The following is a 19,016-nucleotide window of genomic DNA, read 5'->3' on the forward strand; positions in this document are numbered from 1 at the left end:
CATCTTTTGTATGCCACTCCAGCAACACTTTATACATTTTAGACAGGTTTTTATACTCATTATTCAATACCTCCACTTGGAATTTTGATTCTTTACCTTCATACCCACACATTTTACAATCCTTTTTAAACATTTCATTAATCTGAAAGTAGTGTAACCAGTCGTAAACAAATTCTTTCACCTCTTCATAAGTTTTCATTTTCCATTCCCCCCCTCTCTCTTGTTACCAATTCTCCATATGTTATCCACCTCCCCCTCATGTTAATTTTTTTCACACTCATCACTTCTAATGGTGAAATCCAATGGGGGAGTCTGGGTTCCAACAAGTTTTTATACCTCTCCCACACCTCTATCAGTGATCTTCGGAAGATGTGGTTTTCAAAACCTTTGTGAATTTTTTTCTTCTCATACCATAGGTAAGCATGCCAACCAAATCTGTTGTCAAATCCTTCTAAATCTAACAGCTCTCCATTCTCTAATTTAATCCATTCCTTTATCCAACAGAGGCATGATGCTTCATAATATAATTTCAAATCTGGCAGGGCGAAGCCACCTCTCTCTTTTGCATCTGTTAATAACTTAAACTGAATCCTTGGCTTCTTACCCTGCCAGATATATCTTGAAATTATTTTTTGCCATTCTTTAAAGATTGATGCCCCCTTAATTATCGGCAATGATTGGAAAAGGAATAACATCTTTGGTAGCACACTCATTTTTATCGTGGATATTCTCCCCCAAAAGGACAATTTCAGTCTTCCCCACACCTCCAAATCCCTTTTTATCTGATTCCACATAGGTAACAGGTGTTTGGAGGAGGGTGGACCTGCTATGACAAATGGATGTTTCTACTGCTATTGGTTCCTGCCAACCTAGCAGTTCGAAAGCATGTCAAAGTGCAAGTAGATAAATAGGTACCGCTCCAGCGGAAAGGTAAACGGTGTTTCCGTGCACTGCTCTGGTTCACCAGAAGTGGCTTAGTCATGCTGGCCACATGACCCGGAAGCTGTACGCCGGCTCCCTCAGTCAATAAAGCGAGATGAGTGCCGCAACCCCAGAGTAGGCCATGACTGGACCTAATGGTCAGGGGTCCCTTTACCTTTACTGCTATTGCTAATCACTGTCTAGTCATTTGGTATGAGTTGTTGTCTTGCTATTTTTAAGAGTTATGCCTTTGTGGGCCATATCGTATCTTTTTATCGTATCTGCTTTTGTTGTAAACCGCTCTGTGACTTATGCCCAAGGCTGTATATAAACCATCTAAATCAGGGATGTCGAACAGGTCGATCAGGATTGACTGGTCGATTCCCTGGAGTTTTTGGTAGATTGCAGTAGATCGCTGGCTCCTCCATCCATCCAGCCCCGCCCCTTCCCACATCCTCTAGATTGCTATAATGTAAGACGCATTTTTCGCTGTGAGGCTGATTGTCTCCTTAGCGATGTATGGCTTAGTGGCTTTTTTCATTTTGTAGACCTGACCCCCCCCCCCCAAATGCGGGACATTAATTCTCCCCAAGAGCTCAAAAACTTTGACCTGAACCCCCTCCAAAATGGGACATTCCTCCCTTAAAAAAACTCAACCATTTTGAAAGTCTATTGGAAGTAGTTGGACGTCCCTGATCCAAATAAACTAAACCAAGTAAGTAAATAATCCAGAGCTGGCCCTGTTCTTCAAGATTTATGCACGGCTTTGCCTCTGCATACTATCCTGGCAATTTGCATACCCTCACCAGTCAGAGCTGACCAAATGAAAAGAATTATCTTTTCCTTTCTGATTTGTTGCACAGCTTAAGAGAACAGCTCTACTTAGCTGTTTTAATCTCTTTACGCAGACAGGGTGATAAAATGGAAGAAGACCAATGACGGTGAATCATAAGAGCATAAAATGAGCTGGCCGGATTATATTGCAAATTACAAATCAATTTGTATGTAACTTGCAAGGACTTAACAATTTGAGCATAGGGTTTACTCTGCCAGCATAAAAAGTGGCATGCCAACAGTTACATGAGAACATCATGTTACGCTGCTGCACATGTATGAATGACATTCTCCCAATAGACATGAAGTTGAACATGTTTGAAAGTGAAGAGGATGACAATGATTTGCATTCCAATGAAATTGGATGACGATGATTTGCATTCCTATGGAGATCAGTCAGGATCAGGGACCAGGAAGGAATCAGACACACACACACCTAATTTGGTAATTCATAAATCACATCATGTACATGACAGCTCTCCTACAGTTTTTACTTTTATATTATGCAGTAATCAGGAAATTAAATCCAGGGAGAAGTTAGATTTCCAAAGTGGGGAAGGGAAAGGGAGAGAGACAAATCACAGCTTTTCCAAAGTGATTACTGTATTCAAATTTCAAGGACAGATATATTACCTAAAGAATATTTCTGGGAATACCAGAATGGGCCTTTTCTGTGGTGGCTCCCCATTTGTAGAATGCTCTCCCCAGTTAGGCTCACCTGGTGTCTTCCTTACAGACCTTTAGGTGCCAAATGAAAACTTTTCTCCCAGGCCTTTGGCTATGTAAACAACCTACAACCCTTTAAACTGTGGAGGTGGTGGTATTGTTTCTTCTTTTTTTACCACTTACAAGGGAATGGTGTGGGTATTTTTTGCCAGAGCTATATTGCCTTCCATTATTAACAATTATGCCTGTATTAACAATGCCAGGCATTTAGGAGCCATACACCACTGTAATATCAAGAGACTAGCTTTACAGCCACAATACATTTAATAATGCATGGTTTATAGCTGCAACATTTAAATTACATGTCGCAGTGAGGTCAGAAGAATATATATGGGTATGGCTCTTTGAACAATCACATAATTTCTTGAATTGGAGCTGAGCAGAAAATGATGGTAGCCCCAAAAAGGAAAATGAGTGAGGTCCCAACTGAAAAAGAATGGCAACTTAAGCTGATGGAATATGCGCAACTTGCAGACCTAACGTATAGAATAAGAGAAGAACATACGTTTAAAGATGATTGGAAAATGTTTATTGAATATATGGGGGGAATTGTGCACACTTGAAAACATGGGAAGCATTAAGATAAATTCAACAGTGTAAATAAGTTTTGATGGATGCAATAATGGACTACTGAATGGCTTAGTTTATGCAAAATGAACCATGGAAAGAGAAGAAGGGAAGTCATTGATATTTTAAGGATGTTTAAATGAGTATTCAAAATTATAAAACAGAAAATTTAATTTAAAAAAATGTAAAAAAGGAGAAAGAAAATGATGTTTCTATTGTCTCCCAAGGCAGGAGATTGGTGTGGAACTTTATGGCCTAGATTTTCAAAGACTGGAGGTTTCAAAGCCTGACATCCCCTTGGTGCTAATATAATCTCACTGTTTGTGACATCTCATTTGCAGACAGTGCACATTTTGAATCCACAAAGCCATCCTGCTTAGAAGGATGCCCCAACCATCATTCAGATTTAACGTCAAATGTTGTCAGTGAGGCTCAGTTTTCAAATCATAAATATGTGTCCCATGGCACTGGTTGAAGGCCTGGGGATACACCTTCTAGATTGGAGCAGCTTATACTTTTACCAGCTAAGCTAATTTCCTAACCTCTCTCCTGACCCACACATGCATCATGCATGAGGTTCATGATTTATTAAGCTGCCCTGTCAGACCTGTTTCCTTGAATTAATAAAGTATCCTGGCCCAAAAACGACTGACCTGACCCTTTAAGAAGACCTCTGAGAGGCTTTGATGTGCGCATGTGTGTATCTATGTCAACAATACACTTCCACAAAACCCACACATGTGTGTGCGTGTGTACATATGGTTTGTAGCGGGCAGCATGTGTCTTTCTGTGAGCTGTGGCGCGTCAAGGCACTACCCAACTAAACAGAATCAATAGAAATTTAGGTATCCTTCAAATGACACATTTACCCATTTATAGGCGGCTGGCTCAACATTTGCCTTAGGTAGCCAGGTAGCTAGGAGAGGAGACTTTCCCCCCTGAGGCAGAATATGACCCAGCCACCTATTAAACAAAACGTGCTACTCATTTCCTGTTCATAGGTAGCTATTATTTTAGTGGTGATTTACTGCTATGTGTCTTCCACACCATGCATGCCCTTAAGAAGATGTGATGTCTAAAGGAGGGTCTCTAAATTTCTACAGTTTCCACAACCAACAAAGACTCTGCATTCTTCAGCTAGCATAACATAGGCAGCTTGTGCCCAATGGAATAAATGAGCTGATACATTGTGATGGTGAAGAATGTGAGTGGCTAGCGGGAAAATCAGCCTGGATAGCTCAATTGGTTAGAGCATGGTGCTGATAAAGCCAAGGCTGTAGGTTCGATTCTCATATAGGACAGCTCCAGGGGGTTGAACTGGATGACATATTGAGCTGCTCTGGCCCTGTGCAGTTGTCCAGGGTGTGCAGAACATAGTGGGTGGGGATAGGAACATCGCACCGCCACCAGCACCAGTCCTGATGTGTAATCAGGATCCTGCAAAAACACAAAAAACAATGTAGGATATGAATTGCAAGGCATGAGGAACAGCTAAAGAACCCCATGTGTAAGTGGTCTCAGCTGGTTGACCTTGGTTCAATTCTGCAAGTTGCTGAACAATCACGGCGGCATCTGATCTGAAACACCAAGGAGGACCTTGGTCTGGGAGAAATCGCTAAGAATGCCAACATCACAGGAGCAGGACCCCAGGAATTTTCAGCCCCGTAGAGTGATTTCAGATACAGTGGATGCTCGGGTTGCGAACGTGATCCGTGCAGAATGCATGTTCACAACCTGCAGCGTTCACAACCCGCATCTGCGTATCTACACACATGCACATTGCAATTTGGCGCTTATGCGCATGCACAAAGTACAATTTAGCACTTCTGCGCATGCGCGACCGGCAAAACCCGGAAGTAACCTGTTCCGGTACTTCCAGGTTTTGGCGGTCCGTAACCCAAAAAAATGCAACTTGAAGCAGCTGTAACCCGAGGCATGACTGTATTATATTACAGGTGTGTGTGTGTATGCACACACACACACACACACAGAGAGAGAGAGAGAGAGAGAGAGAGAAAACATAAGCGGTTGATCCTTATGTCATAGCTTTCGCAGCCAAGTCTATAAACTCAGACTTCTGAGTCAGGTGTATGCAATGATGAGGATGTCTTTACCGGAAAGTGAGAGCTGATGTTCCTAGATAGTGATAAAGACATATGACAGGGATGATGTATAGGAATCATGACAGGAGATGGTGAAAGACACGTTACTCATCACCGTGAGGGAGTTATGCAAGGCAGGCCAAATGAGCAGCAGCGGAAAGCATGTTCAGCGAGTGTAAAATGACGCTGCCACACACGGTTCTCCAAAACTATTAAAGAATTGCCTGGAGTTTTTTTTTTTATTGATGTGCTTTTTCCGGTCACACAGAAAGTTGCCTTGTCCTGAGTCAGGCCATTGGTCCATCTACACCAGCATTGTCCACACGGACAGGTAGCATCTGTCCAGGGGTTCAGACAGAGGCCAATCCCAGCCATTCCTGGCAATACCAGAGAATGAAATTGGCGCCTTCTGCATGCAATACTGATGCTCTACCACTGAAATGCATCCCCTTTCCCCACACTAAGGAGGACACAATTTTGAGACAAATAAATAAATCTTAGCTATGTTTTGGGGTAGTTGAACAACTAGCCTAGTGCTTCGACAGTGTCAAAGCAATGATTCTTCAACATGAACTTCGTTGGACTGGTCATGTTGTGCGGATGCCTGATTTTCGTCTTCCAAAGCAACCACTCTATTCTAAACTTAAAAATGGAAAGTGTATGCTGGTGGTCAACAAAAGAGGTTTAAAGACGCTCTCCAGGCAAATCTTTAAAAATGTAGTACAGTGGTACCTAGGGTTACAGACTCCGCTAACCCAGAAATAGTACCTAGGGTTAAGAACTTTGCTTCAGGATGAGAACAGAAATCGCACAGCGGCGGTGCGGCAGCAGCGGGAGGCCCCATTAGCTAAAGTGGTACCTCAGGTTAAGAACAGTTTCAGGTTTAGAACGAACCTCCAGAACGAATTAAGTTCTTAACCAGAGGTACCACCGACAACTGGGAAACATTGGCCTGCGAGCACTCCAGCTGGAGAACAGCCTTTACCAAAGGTGTCATGGGCTTTGAAAATCCTTGAACTCAGGACAAAAGGGAGAAACGTGCTAAGAGGAAAGCACACTTGGCAAACCCTTGTCATGATCAACTCCTGCCCAGAAACCTATGCCCCAACTGTGGAAGGATGTATGGATCAAGAATTGGCCTCCACAGTCACTTACAGACTCATTGTTAGAACCGTGTTTATGGAAGACAATCTTACTCGGCTACGAGTGATTGCCAAAGAAGAATACCAGTAGCCTCATCATGACCAGCTGGGGGGGGGGTCTGAGCCCCAGTCTTGTATGCCCCACCCCTGATCTCCTGTCCCTTTCATTTCCACAGCTCTTTCCCCCATAAGCCTATGACCCCCACCCCAGGCAGCCCTCCGTCCATGAAGCTTATGAGGCCAGAACTGCTTCACTTCTGAGTCATATATCGCATCTATACACAGGTATATTTTGCTTTGCATAAATGAAAATATGCAGCTGTTTAATGCCTCTAGCCTTTGGAGGGAGATAAACATTTGGCATGGTGCATTTTTAAAGACCACAAAAAGATCCCCAACATCTTCAACAGTCATTTTTGCTGTTTTGTATTGTTTAGAGAGAGATGAATGGTAAAAGATATATCCTCCTCCCTTGCTTGCTTTTTTTAATTAAAAAGAAGAGAGAGACTATTGTATTGATCCCTCCAACACATAAACATTTTATTTAATTTAGATTATTTCCATTTCACCTTCCCGCTGTGCATTCTGCACGGTGGTTAACATAAAAATATAGGGTTGTGTTCAACTGCGTCCCTCTGCTTGGGGAAGGCTACTTAATCCAGAGAAGGCTTCTGTTCACCAAAAAGGAGAGGAGGTGATTTTTGCTGATTCTCCCTTCCTTCTAACCCCCCTGCACCCCTCTCAAAAGCTGCTAAAGAAGGTTGAGGATCCTTTGGGACAGTGTTATCGGTGTCACTGAGGGATATGATTTTGAAACCGTGTCAAAATCTTCTATCAGAGCTGGATTTATATATAGGCTAAGTAGGCTGAAGCCTAAGGCTTCTAAGTCTAGGGGGCCTCGCCAGCCTGCCCTCTCCCCAGTGCTGCAGTCTCCCCTCTCCCAAAATTGCAAACCCAATACTTCATGTGAGGGCAGGGCAACTCGGGCCTCTAAATCTAGGGGGCCTCGCCAGCCTGCCCGCTCCTCAGTGTCACAGTCTCCCCTCTCCCAAAACTGTAAACCCAAGACTTCATGCGAGGGCAGGGCAACTCAGACCCAGCAACTATAAGAATCAGGGCTGGCCAGTGGGGCCCCATTTGAAGCAGTGGGGCACAACTTGATTTTTTTTTTATTTTTTTGGTAGGGCCCCAGTTCAAAGCCAAAGTCTGCAAAATCTTATAGATATAAAATCCATCTAGATTGCCCTGGTGCAGGGGCCCCCTTAGGAGCAGCACGTGGGGCCCAATTTGGCCAAATTGCTCCAATTGCCTTAAGGTCAGCCCTGATGAGACTGTGCAGGGGTTTGACTGACAAGCCCTGCACCTTCTAGCTCCCTGGTGTCACCATTCAGAGTACAGGCTCAAGGACATGTTATGGAAATAAAGGGGGGCACTTACTGGAAATCAGTTTTGTCACCTCTCCCCCCCCAACCCCAAGACAATGAGCGCAGCCACCTTTTATTCACAGTCACATAAGCACTACACTACAGCATAGCCATAAACGTGTACGTTCAACCACTGAAATATACACCCAATATGTAGCAATGGAGATTTATGTTACTGCTTTATGAATGAACACTGCTTTTATGAATGGACTCTGTATTTTGTGAATTACCTAAGAGCCACCAATTGGGAGTTCTAGAATCTGACAGCTAACCAATTGGGTACTACCAAACTGCACCCCCTATTGTTGAAAGCAGGTAATCAGCAGGGTATGCTTCAGCTCAGCCTTTGCACTGTTGACTAAACAACCCCTGCTGTGCAGATAATGGAGAAAGCTCATAAATTGTATCCCTTCTGGCATCCTGGCCAACTCTATTATGCTGGTGAAAACCCTGGTGCACCAGAAGCACAGAATAGCAGCAAATAAAATATGCTCATATGTTAGTAACTGATAAGACTTATCAACCAGTTCTTCCAAAGTCTTCCTAATTTATAAAGCTCCAAAATACAGGCCAAAAGAGAGCAGGTCTGGGAAGAGCGAGGCATACAATGGGCACCACCAGTGAAAAGGCCCTGCTCCACGTAGCTCCTGCCCTGTCATTTGAGAGGGTGCCCACTTGCTCTCCTTCTTGACATGGAATGCTCTCTATTGGAGTCTCCAGGTCCAGTACAAAGACCATAAGAAGGGAGAGCAGGGACCTTGAAGTTCCCAACAGCTGTCAAGCAAGCAAGCACAGGTCACCTTTGTCACAATCAGGACACCTATGTCCTGGCCAGGCCTGCACCCAATCTTCTTTTTGTACAATCTTGTTTGTCCTCAGTAACCAAAATTATAATATCAACATATACAAGCAGAAAAGTTGTTTTCCTTCATTTGCAAGGAATCGTACAAAACAAAGTGGCACTAATAAAGAAGAGTTCCAGAGTGGCAATATAAGCAAACTAAAAATGCTTTTGCAGTTCATCAAAACTATCCAGCAATATCAAGTTATAGGAAAACTGGTGCTATTAACAGTAATCCTTCTAGTTGGTTAATTGGTTTGGCAATTTCCATGCCCATTATGTGTGATACTAATTATTTCCCCCAAGAGTTAAATGATAACTAATCAGAGGCAGCTACAGGAGAGCTATGAGATTCAGGTGAGGGTCAGATGACTTGTCAATCCAAGCAGGTATATAAGAGGACGACCCGGCCTGCCCAGCATTCTCCTGAAGAGGAGAAGCTGAGCACGAAAGACTTGTGTATAGTATGCAGATCTGAAAGGACCACAAAGGGTAAACCACCCAAAAGGTATGCTGAAGAGTCTCCTAAGACAGTCATAGCAGATACAGCTGTTTTTAGTAACTCAGAGAAGGTTTAGGAACCTTCAAGCTTCCAAGAGGTCCAAAGTTTAACCTCAGAGGATGCTGAGCTATGGTGAAATGTCATGAAGGCTGAACTTGATTCCTTAGAGAGGAACAAGGCATGGGAACTAGTTCCAGGCCTGCCCAGGCCGCAAAAGGTTTACAAAATTCAGTTATTGCAAAACTTTTCCAGTGTTAATTTTATGCATTTTTTAAAATCACCATGGTATTTAACAATCATATCTTATGTCCTTTAGAGGAGAAATTGTGAATTGTAGAATTTTAAATACCCGTCATCATCCTTGCCTTCACTCAATTTTGTTTATAACACTCTTCCATTTTCTTCTAGTTGTGAGGATGGAGGATGGGCCTCACAAGTAGAGTAGCCTAGGGCCTCTCTTCATCTAAACCCAGCCTTGTCTTCTATACATGAGGCCTAAGAGTTTCCTTGCTTTTATTGCAACTCTACTTCCATATAACACTGCATTCCCCCCCCCCGGCTTACATATGCTACACCCTGATAGGTCTGGACAATTTCCCTTTCTTTCCATTACTGAATTTTCACTTATGCATTCGAAGCGTGTTCCCATTTGCCTGCGCTACACTAGAGGCGGGGAAGCATTTTTCAAAGATAAGTAATTTAATTTTAAAGCAAAATTATTACTCACATCTTTAGCAAGATCATGCAGCTGCAACCTGCATAATTAGTTTGGTAGCAGTGTCTCAGCGGGGTTAAGGGCGTTGGTTTGATTACACCTCACTTGAAACACTCACACACTTTTAAATAACGAGAAAGTTGAAACGTTGGGTTATTTGAAGCTGACTTATGGCCAGAAACCAACAGCTAAATATAAAGAGGAAATCGTTCTTCATTCTGGAAAGTGATTGAACTGATGGGAAATAATCACTCTTTCTGCCTACGGAGAAATGGATGCATTTTTGAAGAAAAATAATTGTCATGCTTGGATTCCTTCTGCGGAAGCAAAACAGTTGGGCAGTCAATTCCATATGGTTTATTAAAAAAAAAAAGTCCAGATATTTAAATTACCGTATTTTTTGCACCATAACACTCACTTTTTTCCTCCTAAAAAGTAAGGGGAAATGTCTGTGCGTGTTATGGAAGGAATGCCTACGGGTGGCATGCCTACGGATTTTCCTCCTCTAAAAACTATGTGCGTGTTATGGTCGGGTGCATGCTATGGAGTGAAAAATACGGTATATTGATCACTTGCTCTGTAGCAGCCTCAAGGCCTGTCAGGTAAACAGGCCTTGAGGCTGCTACAGAGCAAGCGATCAAAACTCATTGTTTGCCTTTTGAGCAACAAACTGAATCTTAACCACATCAAGGCAGTGATTATTTAAATGGACGCATCTTTGCTGCAAATTATCAGGCTTCTCCCCACGCTACCTAAGGGTGGCAAAATGAAGAGGGGCATCTTGCCTGTTATTCTCAGGGAGGGAGGGAGATCGGGTTTTCAAACTGTTCAAATGAGAAAACTTCTCAGAGAATTCCCTTTGGAGAAATTTGGCTCAGGTAATACAAAATCAAACTATGTCGTTTGTTCATGGACTGGAATGACTCGGGGGACAAACCTATTGCTTTCTTCAGCAGTATTAGCATAATGTTAGATAGTATAAAAGGTGGATACATAGCAGCATATGATAGTCTCCACTCTGTTCGCAAGCAGAGAAGTCAGGGCGGGGGCATTTTGCTGACTGATTTTTTTCCAACAGCTTGGGGGGGGGGAGTAAATTTCCAGAGACTTTCTCGGAGAAAAAACTATCCTTGTTGAGGCATTTTGGCCCTGCTCTAGAATGTACTGAACATTTATCTCAACGTGTTCCCTAGGAAATACCAGGTGACATCAGAGAGCTACATGTTGCAGGAAATACAAGTGTATTGCTGATAGTGGCAGCTTCGTGCCAATTCCCCCACCTCACCACCTCCATAGTAACAAGGGCAACTGTCAGAGCTGCTACCAGGTCCCAGCTCACATAGGACCACGCCACACAGCGTCCACTTTAAAAGAGTCTTTATTGAGTTACAGGTTTCATTTCCGAACTGCAGCGTGCAGCTCTACACCTTCTGCTCTAGGTCGGCGAAGACCCGTCTGAGTCCCCGCCTCTTGCACACCAGCTTAATACCCTAGCCTTGCTCCACCTCCTTCGCCTCTCCCTACGTCTCTGGGTCCTTCTGCCCCCCTGGGCCTCCTCCCTTCTACTCTCCTCTGACGCTGACCCCCCTGATCCTTCTGCCTCCTTGCGGCGGGCTTTAGGGCCTGGCTCACTCTCCGGGCTGCTTACTGCTCCAGCTTCCGCTGCATTTGAACTTGGCGCGCGCGCCCAACTCTCTACTTTCCTCTTAACCGTTGCCTCGCTCTCTGAGGAGGGCGTGACCACCCCTGACTCGTGCCCTCCCTCCTGCTGACAGCCTCCGGAACCCGATGCCTGGCTACCTTCCTCCCTGCTGCTCTCAGTCTTGAGCGTGGGTCCCGACTTCCAGCTGCTGCCGCCCTCAGTTATGAGCGTGGGTCCCGACTTCCAGCTGCTGCTCTCTGAATCTCCTCTGTTCCCTTCCTCCTGGGGTGTCCCCCCGGATCCCCCCCTTGCTCTGCTCACTGGGGCTCCCTTTTGGGAGTCCTCTGACTCACTGCTTAGGCTTGGAGATCTCGGGTCGTCATCATCACTCATTCTCCCTTCGGCTTCCTCCCCCTCGCTCTCTGTTTCCACCCTTCTCTGCGTCTCTGCTTCTGAACCCCTGACATCCATCCCCCCCTCGAAGCCCCCCCTTCCCCCCTCCCCGCTGTCAGGTGTGGGTGCTGGGCGCTCCATCATCATGGGAGGGAATGCTGGATACAGGTCGCTCCCCGTGGGTGGCCGCCAACTGAAGACCTCCGAGTCTTCCCCCTCGCGGTCGTCGACGTTGACTTGTTGCTCTTCCATCTCTGTACCGCCGTGCTCGAACCCGAGGTCCTCCCCGAACACGTCCATGTCAGTCTCTGCGTCGGTCGCTCGACCTGGCATCTCCAGCCACTTCCTGCGCCATCGCTCCTCTGGTCGATCGTCCCACCAATACGAGTTGCCTGATGCCGAACCTGCCGGTGAACCTTCTGGGGAACGGGTGCTCCGTGCGGGTTCCCCTTCTGAGTCGAATCCATGGAACGTGCTGGAAGAACGTGTGGGTGTGAACAACCAGTCGTCGAAGAAGCTCGCTGGCATGGGTTTGTGTGGGAAGAGGGCATGAAACTCGTCCTTGAGCAGGGGTTCCTCCAAAGCGTAGTCTGGTACCCAGCTATTGGCGCTGGCCCGGGTGCCCTCTCTGGCTAAGAGGTATTCGACTCCCTCTTCCCCCCATCTGGAGTCCAAAATCTCCGTGACCTCGTTGATGTGGTCCTGGTGCTTCACCTCCCGCGTCTCCGTCCGTTCCCGGAGCGGACTTGGCGCCGTCCCTGGCTCCTGGAACCTGTGAGGTGCCTTGTAGGGAGTGAGCACCGACCTGTGGAACACCGGATGCATTCTGGAACCCTCCGGCAGCGCCAGTCGGAAGGCTACCGGGTTGATCTGCGCTTCGACTTGGTACGGACCGATCTGCTTGTGCCCCAACTTCTTCTTGGCAAGCGACCTGGTCGGCACTGCGTGGGCTGCCAACCAGACCCAGTCTCCCACTTGGATCACTTCGCCAACCCGCCTGTGCTTGTCAGCTTGCACCTTGTAGGCGTGCTTAGCTAGCTCCAGCTGCCGTCTGAGTTGATCGTGGACCGCCTGCAGCTCTGACGCGAACGCGTCCGCCGTCTGTGGTTCTCCTTCCCCCACTCTCTCCAGTCCCGGGAAGGTTCTGGGATTCCTCCCATTGTTGGCAAAGAACGGCGTCACTCCTGTGGACACGTGCTTCGTGTTGTTGTAAGCGAACTCGGCTAGCGGCAGGTAATCCACCCACGTCGCAGGCTGTTGATTGGCATAGCATCTCAGGTACTGCTGCATGATGGCATTGACCCTCTCTGCTTGCCCGTTGGTCTGCGGGTGTCTTGCTGATGCCAGATTGACCTTGACATTTAGAAAACCCATCAGCTTCTGCCAGAAAGACGAGATGAACTGGCGTCCGCGGTCGGACAGGATAGACCGTGGCAGGCCATGCACTTTGAACACGTGATCTATGAACAGTTTGGCGGTTTGTTCCGCCGTGGCCACCTTCGCACACGGAATGAAATGTGCCATCTTGGTGAACAAGTCCACCACCACTAGCACAGCTGTCTTGCCTCTCGAGTTGGGTAAAGCCGTCACAAAGTCCAGGGCCACCCTCTCCCACGGTTCAAACGGTGTTTGCAGCGGTTCTAACAGTCCCGCCGGTGGTCTGTGTACCGGCTTGGCCCTCTGGCAGGTGTCGCACCTCGCGACGTAGTCCGCGACCTCTCCTCTCAGCCTGGGCCACCAGAAGTCTCTCGCGACTAATTCCATCGTTTTCTCTGTGCCAAAGTGACCGGCCGTGGGTGCGTCGTGCAACTGTTGCAGTACCTTGGCGCGAAGGTCGTCTCCTGGTACATAGACAGCCCCTTTGCGTAGGAGCAAGCCGTCCCGCACCTGGAACTCGTCCGTGGTAGCCGTGCCTCTGAGCAGTTCCGCCATCTTGTCTTGCGCGAATGAGTCGTCCCGCAATGCACGTCGCACCGCATCCAGGTCTACTGTAGCTGAGGCACACGCCCACGCCGTCGGTGCGAAGATGTGCATGGCCGCCGCTGGCGTCACCTCTTCTAGGTATTGCGGTTTTCGGGACAGTGCATCCGCCATGATGTTGGTGTCGCCTGGGACGTACTCTATTCGGAAATTGAAGTCAGCAAAGAACTCCGCCCAACGTATCTGCCTCTGGTTCAGGAACTGAGCCGTGCGCCAGTGCTCCAGATTCTTGTGGTCCGTGCAGACCTGCACCGTGTGCTTGGCGCCGATTAGGAAGTGCCTCCACGCCTTGAAAGCTGCATGAATGGCCAGCAACTCCCTGTCCCAGATGGTGTAGTTCTGCTCCGACTTGCTGAGCTTTCTGGAGTAGAACGCTCCCGGCCGCCACACCCCCTGCGGGTCTCGCTGCAGCAGGACAGCTCCCACGGCTCTGTCTGACGCGTCTGTCTCTACCCTCAACGGTTTACTGGGGTCGATATGCAGCAGTTGCTTCTCCGATGCGAAGAGATGCTTGAGCGCTTGAAAGGACTGTTCCGCCTGCTCCGTCCAGATGAATTTCTTTTTTTTGGAGCTGAGCGTGTCCGTAATTGCTGCCGTCTGCATCGCGAACCCCTTGATAAACTTGCGATAGAAGTTGGCGAAGCCGACAAACCGCTGGACCTCCTTCCGGTTGCGCGGGCTTTTCCAATCCAATACCGCACGAACCTTGGTGCTGTCCATGGCTATCCCCTTGTCCGACAACTTGTATCCCAGGAAATCCACCTCCGTCGTGTCGAACTGGCACTTCTCCAGCTTGGCGTACAGTCTATGTTGTTTCCAGAATCCACAGAAAGCGGCACTTCGATAGTGACGCCGTCGGGTAGCTGGAGAGATGCTGTGAGCTGCACTACTGGTTTGGGTGGGAGGGGATCCGTGGGTTGCAAGATTGCTGGGGACTGCTTCACAGATGCGTCTGGCTGGGCCCCAGTGCCTCCGTCTCCAGCCAGACATCGTCGTTTCCCTGCTGTGGTTCTCCTTGCTGCGTTGCTGCAGTCACCATTGCTGAGGCTGCAGTGTGCTTGTGGAGCCTCCGGGGACACTCCTTCGCCAAATGGCCTGGATCCTCGCAGATGTAACACTTCCTGTTCCCTCTAGGAGGCTTCGCTTTCACTGCTGCCGGTGCTAGGGCTCTGGCTGCTGACTGAGCCCTTGCACCTCCAACCTCCATCGGTTCCCCTCCCCCTCCTGGCGGAGGTGTGGATTGCGCACGCGCTGCTTCCCTCGGAACGAAAGAGAAACTTCTCGCTGCTTCGCGCCCTCCACGTCCTTCATCTCTGCACCATGGACGTTCTTCCAGCCTCACCCCCACAGTCAGCGCCCTTTGGACCACCTCCTGCGTGCTTCGGGGCCTCTCCCCCCTTGCAATTTCATCCTTAACCGCTGAACTTAGACCCTCCCAGAAGAGGTCTCTGACAGGGGGCGAATCCCGATCCCATTCTAAAGCACTGACCAGCGCAAAAAATCGGGCGTGATACTGCCGGACGCTCGCCCTCCCTTGTTTTAGTCCATGAATCTCCCGTCTGGCAAGATCCACATCAATAGTAGACAAAAAACACGCATCCATCGCTTTGATAAAGGCATCTGCATTCTGAAGCGCCGGATCTTTATCCCTCCACAAATTGCGCAGCCAGGCTTTGGCATCCCCATGCAAATGGGACAATATGAACCCCACCTTCTCTTCCTCATCTCTAAAGTCTTTTGCCAGCAGTTGCAGTGCGCACATTACGTCTGCTCTAAAATTAGGGTACTGTTGCAAAGTCCCATCGAAGTGAGCCACAAGCCCTCCTGCTCTCCGTGCCAATCCCACGCCCTCCGGTCTGGGTCCCGGTTGCCCTTGCTTAACAAGCATTTCAAACCTGGCGTGTAGGTCTCTGTAGGCGGCTGTAGTCTCCTCCTCCCGTTTCTTGGAAGCCAATACCTCTGAGGACAACTGGGTCACTGCCTCTTGCAGCGCGGAGATCCTCTGTTCTTCCGTCATCTTGCTAACCTTTGTGAGCTCGCTTACAGACACCCCTCTTCCTCCCCTAGCGGCTTCTGCTCCCGCTGCGAGGTTTCAGGTTTCTGAAGCTTTGAAGAGACGGGTCTTACTGTCAGAGCTGCTACCAGGTCCCAGCTCACATAGGACCACGCCACACAGCGTCCACTTTAAAAGAGTCTTTATTGAGTTACAGGTTTCATTTCCGAACTGCAGCGTGCAGCTCTACACCTTCTGCTCTAGGTCGGCGAAGACCCGTCTGAGTCCCCGCCTCTTGCACACCAGCTTAATACCCTAGCCTTGCTCCACCTCCTTCGCCTCTCCCTACGTCTCTGGGTCCTTCTGCCCCCCTGGGCCTCCTCCCTTCTACTCTCCTCTGACGCTGACCCCCCTGATCCTTCTGCCTCCTTGCGGCGGGCTTTAGGGCCTGGCTCACTCTCCGGGCTGCTTACTGCTCCAGCTTCCGCTGCATTTGAACTTGGCGCGCGCGCCCAACTCTCTACTTTCCTCTTAACCGTTGCCTCGCTCTCTGAGGAGGGCGTGACCACCCCTGACTCGTGCCCTCCCTCCTGCTGACAGCCTCCGGAACCCGATGCCTGGCTACCTTCCTCCCTGCTGCTCTCAGTCTTGAGCGTGGGTCCCGACTTCCAGCTGCTGCCGCCCTCAGTTATGAGCGTGGGTCCCGACTTCCAGCTGCTGCTCTCTGAATCTCCTCTGTTCCCTTCCTCCTGGGGTGTCCCCCCGGATCCCCCCCTTGCTCTGCTCACTGGGGCTCCCTTTTGGGAGTCCTCTGACTCACTGCTTAGGCTTGGAGATCTCGGGTCGTCATCATCACTCATTCTCCCTTCGGCTTCCTCCCCCTCGCTCTCTGTTTCCACCCTTCTCTGCGTCTCTGCTTCTGAACCCCTGACAGCAACGTAATTTTTTAAAAAATAAAACAAATAAAAGATATAGCTTGTCTTTAAGAGGCGAAAAGTCTCCCAAGTTGACTGTTCAAAGCCCAGCCCATCAGCTACAGTGTTTCCGGAGAAATGTTTAGGAGGTGTTCCTCCATGACACCTTCTTAGCATTGGCATCAAGCCAGACTTCGAGGTGGGGCAGCAAAGCCCCAGAATGAACCGAGATAAACTCCATGCATGCAAATATTCATATCGTGAAACAAATATAGGACTTAATATAGAGCCTAGCAAAGAGGTGAAGTTGGGAGTGGGTTATTTTGCTTTTGCTTCAAGGAAAGGCGTCAAAAGGGACATTCTCACCTCTCTCTCTAAGCCTTCGTACCCACCAGGTGCAAGGGGAAAAATTTGTACAATCTGCTCTTCGCAGTGGACCATCCCAAACCCGCTTGAGGACCAGAATGCATCTCCCAGCAGGATTACACATTTCCCTGGATTTTGTGGTGCAGTTTTGGTGCACAAAAATGCATATTGTTTGGGTGGATGGGGTGTACAACGTATGTATTTTACAGGGGACAAAAATGAATTTGAAGGCTTTGGAGATGTGTGTTTCTGATCAGTGTGTGTTGAACAAAACTCCTTGGTTTCGGGGGCAGAGGAGGTCTTGTCTTACAAAGTGCCCATTTCAGTTTGCCTACAGTGAATTATACTCATAGTGATTTCATGCTCTTTATTGCAGCTTGCAAAACAGTTGAATTGCCCCCCAAACCTCCGGCTTTTATATACATTATTTACACAATGAGTCCCGTCTGATTGGCTGATTCTGCTTCCCTCCTGGAGCCTGATTGGTCTTTTCCTGCAAGCCAATCAGTTGTTGCATTCTAGGATCCTACTTGCCTATTGTTCTAGGATCCAAGCTTAGTACATAACACCTACCGGTGGTGACGCTTGCCCAGTCCAATAAAGTATGGCAAGCACAACAAAGTTGCTTTGTCTCTTTTGCCCAGAGCACTGATAGGCAGCAGCTGAAGTTGACCCTTCCCTTGTAGCGGGCAAGGAGCATTACCACACCCTGTGTTGAGCTTCCTGTTGTAAACGGTGACTCTGCATGGGAAAGGAAGTGCAGTTGGGCGGGGAAGGGTATGGACCACAGCTTGGCAGACTGACAGGGCATAAGCTTCAAATGCAGAAGTCTTTGAATTCAGTCTCCAGTTACAAAAGATTCTTGGGCTGGGAAAGATCTCTGCCCTGAGACTTGGGAGAGCCAAGCTAAAGAAGAATGGCAACTTAAGCTGATGTGCAGCTTGCAGATCTAACATACAGAATAAGAGAACAAGAAGAAGATATGTTTATAGAAGTTTGGAAAATGTTTATTGAATCTATGGGGTGAAATTGTGCACACTTGAAAATGTGGGCAGCATTTAGATTAATTCAACAGTGTAAATAAGTTTTGATGGATATAATAATGGAATACGGAATGGTTTAGTTTATGTAAAATATGCGGAGATTTATGCTATGCAAAATGAACCATGTAAAGAGAAGAAGAGAAGTCATTGATATTTTAAGGATGTTTAAATCAGTATTCAGAATTGTAAAACAGAAAATTTAATTTAAAAATTATGATTGAAAGAAAGAGAGAAAAAGAAAGAAAGAAAATGATGTTTCTATTGTCTCCCAAGGCAAGAGATTGGTGTGAAACTTTATGGCCTAGATTTTCAAAGACTGGAGGTTTCAAAGCCTGACATCCCCTTGGTGCCAATATAAGGGCATCACAGAAATAATCTTCTTACTCCCCTCTCTCTTTCTTTCTCTCTCTCTCTCCTGTTGTAGGCTGCATGGATCAATGGACTGGCACAGCATCAGTTATCAGGCAACGTGGTAGTTCAAGAGAAACTCATTTTAATTACAGCTGAGCAGACTGAGGGTGCCAAGGAATGCAGGTTGAACACGGGGGCATTCCTGAGCCCTCCCGGGTTAAGTTCTCGATAGCTGTCTAAACCCAAAATGTCAAGATGCTGCTTCCCCTTTATATCTCACAGAACTGCCTCCCACAGATACCCACAGATACCAGGGCCAACTCCAGAGGGTGGCAAGGATGGACAAATCTCCAAGACCAGGAGAGGGCCCAAAATGCCCATTCTCTACCTGATTCACCACCTTCGGTTTCTACGGAGTATCCAAGAAGATCAAACGCAGCCTCCGAGAATTTTTAGTTCGCATGTTCCACCTTTTCCAGGTTAGGGCAAGGGGCGTACTGGCAATGCCATGCTGCTTGATGAGTTACAGGTACAGTGGTACCTTGGTTTAAGAACAGCTT

At 47.6% G+C, this 19,016-nt stretch overlaps 2 long non-coding RNA genes across 2 annotated transcripts in view; one reads left to right on the top strand and one right to left on the bottom strand.

Moving 5' to 3' along the window:
- LOC309528336 overlaps positions 1 to 19,016 on the bottom strand; it is a 187,799-nt gene that overhangs the window by 29,701 nt on the left and 139,082 nt on the right. The gene's annotated exons all lie outside the window — the stretch shown is intronic.
- Positions 6,479 to 18,796, top strand: LOC309528377. The gene is made up of 3 exons (XR_014217724.1): positions 6,479 to 6,577; positions 18,530 to 18,577; positions 18,739 to 18,796. It is a non-coding gene; the product is annotated as an uncharacterized lncRNA (long non-coding RNA).

The sequence above is a fragment of the Podarcis vaucheri genome (genome assembly GCF_965113315.1).
Source record: "Podarcis vaucheri genome assembly, chromosome: 3".
In the NCBI taxonomy this organism is placed as follows: Eukaryota; Metazoa; Chordata; class Lepidosauria; order Squamata; family Lacertidae; genus Podarcis; species Podarcis vaucheri.